Source organism: Dreissena polymorpha, chromosome 1, assembly GCF_020536995.1.
Source record: "Dreissena polymorpha isolate Duluth1 chromosome 1, UMN_Dpol_1.0, whole genome shotgun sequence".
Classification (NCBI taxonomy): Eukaryota; Metazoa; Mollusca; class Bivalvia; order Myida; family Dreissenidae; genus Dreissena; species Dreissena polymorpha.
Window position 1 is genome coordinate 92,039,792 of NC_068355.1, and position 7,180 is coordinate 92,046,971.

A 7,180-nucleotide genomic window follows, 5' to 3' on the forward strand; every position below is an offset into this window, starting at 1 on the left:
GACCTGAAAATCAATAGGGGTCATCTGCGAGTCACGATCAATGTACCTATGAAGTGTCATGAACCTAGGCAAAACCGTTCGTGAGTTATCATCTGAAAATCATTTTACTATTTCCGATCACCGTGACCTTGACCTTTGACCTTGGGACCTCAAAATCAATAAGGGTCATCTGCAAGTCATGATCAATCTACCTCTAAAGTTTCATGATCCTAGGCATATGCGTTCTTGAGTTATCATCCAAAAACCATTTTACTATTTCCGGTCACCGTGACCTTGACCTTTGACCTAGTGACCTCAAAATCAATAGAGGTCATCTGCGAGTCATGATCAATCTACCTATAAAGTTTCATGATCCTAGGCGTATGCGTTCTTGAGTTATCATCCGGAAACCATTTTAATATTTTGGGTCACCGTGACCTTGACCTTTGACCCAGTGACCTCAAAATCAATAGGGGTCATCTGCAAGTCATGATCAATCTACCCATGAAGTTTCATGATCCTAGGCGTATGCGTTCTTGAGTTATCATTAAAAAACCATTTTACTATTTCTGGTCACCGTGACCTTGACCTTTGACCTAGTGACCTCAAAATCTATAGGGGTCATCTGCAAGTCATGATCAATGTACCTTTGAAGTTTCATGATCCTAGGCCCAAGCGTTTTTGAGTTATCGTCTGACAACCACCTGGTGGACTGACCAACCGACCGACATGAGCAAAGCAATATACCCCCTCTTCTTCGAAGGGGAGCATAATAAATATACTAGTTGCCATAGCAACCAGAGTTCTTGGCGCAGGAACAAAATGAAATGACGTGCATAATCTCCATATTGCCATCCATCTATGTTCTAAGTTTCATGAAAAATATGAAGAACTTTTAAAGTTATCGCAGGATCCAGAAACGTGTGACAGACTGACTGACAGACTCATGGACACACGGAGCGCAAACCATAAGTCCCCTCCAGTTTCAGCGGTAGGGGACAATAAATAAGGTCAGATATGTTGCACTCCTTGTTTTTTTTATAAAGAGGTGGGGTGCGTAGGGTATTTGCATAATTAACACGAAGACGTTATTTATTGATAGAATTATAAGCTCCTGTGATTACACATATAGATTTTTGTACCTGTATTTCAGAGGGTGAAGACTATTTGAGTAAATTTGCAAATGGAGCAAATACAAAAATACTCAAAACGAGCCATACACAAGAGCATGGCGAAATCATGGAGATGCTTTACAGTTTTAGCATTCTGGCTTCATCAAACTTGGGAAAAAGAGAAAAAACAAGATAATTCAGCTTCAAATAGCCCCAAAAAGAAGCAAAAACAGTTGTCAAGACACTAGCAAAACCAATTGCAAAAACAGTTGGTACAACGCCGACAGTAGAAGCCAACATAATGCAACAATTTACTGCTGGCTTAAACGGTGGAGCCCCCCAAAAAAGTTGATACAACAACGCCCAGTACATAGCCCACAGTAGAATCTAACATTAGGCAACAGTTTATTACTGGCTCAAACAGTGGAGCCCCAAAACAGTTGGTACAACAATGCCCACAGTAGAATCTTACACAAGCAAATTCGTTGAATTGGTATCCCCCCGTTCATATGATTCTGGACATAAAAGTGTTATATTTGACAGTCAATAAAAGCTGCGCCATGAGCGCATGATACGCCCGTCGTTCGCCAATGAAGTAGTAAGGTAATAAATAACCCTTTGAATCATTTTTTTACTTCAGTTTATTTGTATTTGAATACATGGTTTATTTTATAAGTACATGAGCATGGAAATCACGAAATTTTGACGAACAAAGTCCCATAACTCTGGAACGACAATTCAGAATTCCGTCAAAAACGAAAGGGGATCAGGGTTTATCAATATTAAGATTGTGTTGAAATTTGAAAAAAATCCATCGAAGGATATTTGAGCTACAGTAGGACATTCAATGAAATCACGAAATTTTGACGAACAAAGTCCCATAACTCTGGAACGACAATTCAGAATTCCGTCAAAAACGAAAGGGGATCAGGGTTTATCAATATTAAGATTGTGTTAAAATTTGAAGAAAATCTGTCAAAGGATATTTGACGTAGCGTACGACATTAACAGACGGACGGACGGACGGACGGACGGACGGACGGACAGACGGACGCGGGGTATACCATAATACGTCCCGTCATAGACGGGCGTATAAAAAATCCATCGGGGGATATTTGAGCTACGGTAGGATACATGAACAACAATAACATTTAAGGTCACAGTGACCTTGACCTTAGAATGAATGACCTTGAAATGACCAGTGGTCATCTAAGTGTGCTTGCAAACCTTCATGTCAAGTTTGAAGACTCTATGTCCAAGCATACCAAAGTTATAACAATTTTAACATTTTAACATTTAAGGTCACAGTGACCTTGACCTTCAAATGAATGACATTGAAATGACCAGTGGTCATCTTCTAGTACTGGCCAATCTTTATTTCAAGTTTGAAGACTCTAGGTACAAGCATACCAAAGTTATAACATGAAATAAGAACTTTAACATTTTTACATTCAAGGTCACAGTGACCTTGACCTTCAAATGAATGACCTTGAAATGTCCAGGGGTTACTTACTAGTTCTGGCCAACCTTCATGTCAAGTTTCAAGACTCTAGGTCCAAGCATACCAAAGTTATAACAACTTTAACATTTTTACATTCAAGGTCACAGTGACCTTGACCTTCAAATGAATGACCTTGAAATGTCCAGTGGTTACTTACTAGTTCTGGCCAACCTTCATGTCAAGTTTCAAGACTCTAGGTCCAAGCATACCAAAGTTATAACAACTTTAACATTTTTATATAGCTACAGTAGGACATTCAATGAAATCACGAAATTTTGACGAACAAAGTCCCATAACTCTGGAACGACAATTCAGAATTCCGTCAAAAACGAAAGGGGATCAGGGTTTATCAATATTAAGATTGTGTTGAAATTTGAAAAAAATCCATCGAAGGATATTTGAGCTACAGTAGGACATTCAATGAAATCACGAAATTTTGACGAACAAAGTCCCATAACTCTGGAACGACAATTCAGAATTCCGTCAAAAACGAAAGGGGATCAGGGTTTATCAATATTAAGATTGTGTTAAAATTTGAAGAAAATCTGTCAAAGGATATTTGACGTAGCGTACGACATTAACAGACGGACGGACGGACGGACGGACGGACGGACGGACAGACGGACGGACAGACGGACGGACAGACGGACGGACAGACGGACGCGGGGTATACCATAATACGTCCCGTCATAGACGGGCGTATAAAAAAGCATTTTTTCAAGATACAAAGGGCCATACCTCTGTTATTAACAGATAATGTACAATGTCATTTGGCGTGCATCATCCTCTGACCCATATATATACTCATACAAAGTTTCAATGAAATCTGCCAAAGCACTTCCAAGATACGGTTCCGGACGGACAACGCCAAAACAATATCCCTCCGCCGATGGCGAGGGATAATAAGGCATCAGTTTACTGCTGGCTCAAACAGTGGAGCCCCCAAAACAGTTGGTAAATTACAATGCCCATAGTAGAATCTTACATAAGGCAACAGTTTACTGCTGGCTAAAACAGTGGGGCACCAAAAACAGTTGAAACAACAGTAGATGTGATGTCGACAGAAGAGTTAGTCATACAAGGACAGTTTACTGCTGGCTCTAACAGTGGTGCCCAACCTACCAATAAAGCAAAGCAAAGGCTGCAATTTGATAATGCAATGGCTTCAACTCCTCTTACAGCAACATGGCCACTGTGCACCGGCAACAGGCAACCTCCAAGAAAGTTGATGCTTTGTGTGTTATTTTATTCACACTGCTATTAACCCTTTACCAAATGACACATTTTGAATGTTCCCAAATAAAAAGAGATTGCATTCAACAAATTAAAGTGTAATGGAATATGAATAAATTGATTGCGTAGGGTAGAAATCATTGTGATAAAAGGAAAAATTTCTGATCTTGAGCAATTTCTCCTTTTATCACAAGGATTTCTGGAGTCGTCTGCAACAAACCTGTAAAATCCTGTTCCTGTTGGTAAAGGGGGCTTTACTCTAATGTTCTGCTCAAACTATTGACATATATTAACTCTCCCCATAATTCATAAGTCTGTTGGTATGATTATATTTTTCCCATTCATCACGAAAACTGGACCAGAACGAAAACAAGATTAAATTCAATTACGTGTTTGGTGTCGTTTATTTAATTTTTATATTCCCGTTGAAAACGGGACGTATTTTAAGATCACCCTTGTCGGTCGGCGGCAGCGGCCACAGCAGTGTCCGCTCTCAAATTCATGTAGTTTTCATCTGATTTTCACTAAACTTGGTCAGAAGTTGTATCTAGACAATATATGATATGCAATTCGACTGAATTATTCCATTTTTTAATTTAGAAGTACGCGTGTGTTGCTTTTGTTGTTTACAACTCTAGTTATAATGTTTTCAGTCAGGCCTTGGAGACTAGCATTTTATGTGAAGCCACATCCGCGTGTAACAAAACAATTGCATATTGTCACTGTAAAGTCGTGTGAAAGTTTAGTAAAGGCAATGTTTATCTGCTCTATTGTGACTTCAAAAATTACTGATTGATGTTAAATTGTTTATATTTAAGCCCAAACTGTGGAAGTATTGGACATCTTCAGAGCCGTAAGAAATCCTGATGTGGTACATTACATGACAGCTTTTCTGCATCATTAAGAGGAAGACAAAAACACAGAGATAATTGATACATTTTGTATCTCCTGCTCTTAAGTATGGCTTCTCCATTATCTGTGGGTCACACTTTCCTTTTTTGCTCCTGTTATGTCTGAGCTATGATGATACAAACAATATTCGGAAATACCTTGAAAGGAGTTTTGGTCAATGTATAAAATTCATATTTAAGGTAAAATGTTCCAAATGTTTTTCTTGATGGCTGGCAGGTGACACCAACGCATCTCTCTTGTTGAAGAATTCTTTATCAAGTGCTTTTTACTGCATGTTTGTGTGTCTGCCAGGCATGGCTTTTCTTGTGCTATCATACATTTCACTTTTTAGGTCCAGATGAAAAACATCAGGTCCAGATGAAAAACATCCTGTAGAAGATATTTCAAATGGATCACCAGTGTCTGCTAGAGAAATAGTGTAGCCATTTATTCTTTATTTTTCAGGAGGAAGAATTGAATTATGTTGATATGGAAGCCTCAACACATCAGACATCACAGTCCAATGCTTCATATGATATAAATAATGGATCATTTTCACAAACACCACATCATATATACAATGCACCAAATAATGCACAATTTCAACACAACATGCCTGCCTTTCTACCAACTCAGTCAGGGCAGCCTCAACACATCAGGCATTCAACATATACTTGTATCAGACCATGAAAACAGGGTGAACAGATTATTTTCAACAACATTTACAGCCTACGCCACAACCTATACAGTCTACATCCCATCCTACATCACAGCCTGCATGGCAACATTTACAGTCACAACCTTCACCGTATTCATCATATGAAAATAAAAACACCTTTGCAGAGTTCACCAAAAAAATATGCTGTGACAATGGCTGATGGTAATGGAGTAAGTCATGTTGTTAGAAGGATTTTCATCACTGCTCAAAATGGGGATTTTGAGGGATCCAAAAGCCTTAAATTAACACTTAACAAGTAGGTTTTTCGAACAAATGCATGCAAGTGTCGATAAAAAAGGGTCAAACTTAGTTTGTAGGGGCATATAGACTCTGGATTCTGCGTTCAGTTGTTAAAAGTTAAGATTCTTAGACAGGTAAATCATGAATTTTTAATAACTTCTATATTTTAAGTATATGATAGTGGGTCTGTAGTTGGTTTTTTGTCTGCCAAATAAGGACCTTCATGGTTGACTTTCTTTCTAAAGTTTAAAATGGTTCATGGAATCGCCATATATGCATGGTGTTCTTTTTGGAGTTCAGCAATTGCTTTTAACTTCATGGTTTAGCACAACCCACAAAGGAAAATTCTTCAATTTCAATAGATATGTGTACACAGTAGAGGACAGAATTCAGCATATTAACCCATTACATGCTGGTCGTCTGCAAAAATGTTGTCTGCTGAATTTCTATAATTAGCATTTTCTTTAATTTTTTTCAAAGATCACTATCAGAATAGCACACAGTTTGGATCCTGATGAGACACCACATTCTGTGGCGTCTCATCTGGATCCAAACTGTTTGCAAAGGCCTAAAAAATGTGGTTCCAGCACTGAAAGAGTTAAGCCAACATTAAGTATTTCCCGTTTACCACTTTCTATCGGTCATGACTTCAAGTGCTGGAAAGCCTCTGAATTCCGATCATTTCTACTTTTTATGGTGCACCTGTTTTACATGGACTTCTTGATGACCAGAGATTTGCTCACTATATTCTTCAAGTAAATGTTATTTATATTCTTCTGAAATCGGGTTCTTTGGAAAAGGATGTTATGGAAGCAGAAAAGATGCTATTTGATTTTGTTGTGAAGTTTGCTCTTTTGTACGATGAATGTTTCATGACTTTTAATGTTCATCACTTTTTGCATTTTGTTCGATTGTGTTCGATGTCTAGGGGCATTGTACACACATAGTTGTTTTCCGTTTGAAGACAAAAATGGAGTTTTTATAAAAATGATACATGATATACACAAAACATTGACAAACAGATCATTCATTGATTGATTGATTTTATTTGGTAAAAATATGAACATTACATAGTTACTACATAATGCAGACAATATAAAATATATTATCACAGCAATATACATAGCAAACCATGGAATGCACACACAATACCAAGGATAACACAAAAAAGAGAAAAATTATTTTCACTTATTTCCATTGTGGTCCTTGATATTGGTGGCAGTAACCATGAAACAGTCATGTATTAGATATTTAATAATGTATATGTATCAAACAGGGATCATATTTTCCCGCAACATCAATCGGTCTGGATATAAATGGGGAAAAAGTATCCGAAAATGTTTGTCCGAAATCATGACAAATTACGTTAACATATATACCATTGATTTTGCCATTCATGAAGGTGGTGTAATAAATGTACAAGTAAACTTCCTTTATGCATTTTTTTTAACGGAACATACGAGTTTTCTCAACTGGTTTTATCATTTGCTATTTCATTGTTGTTTC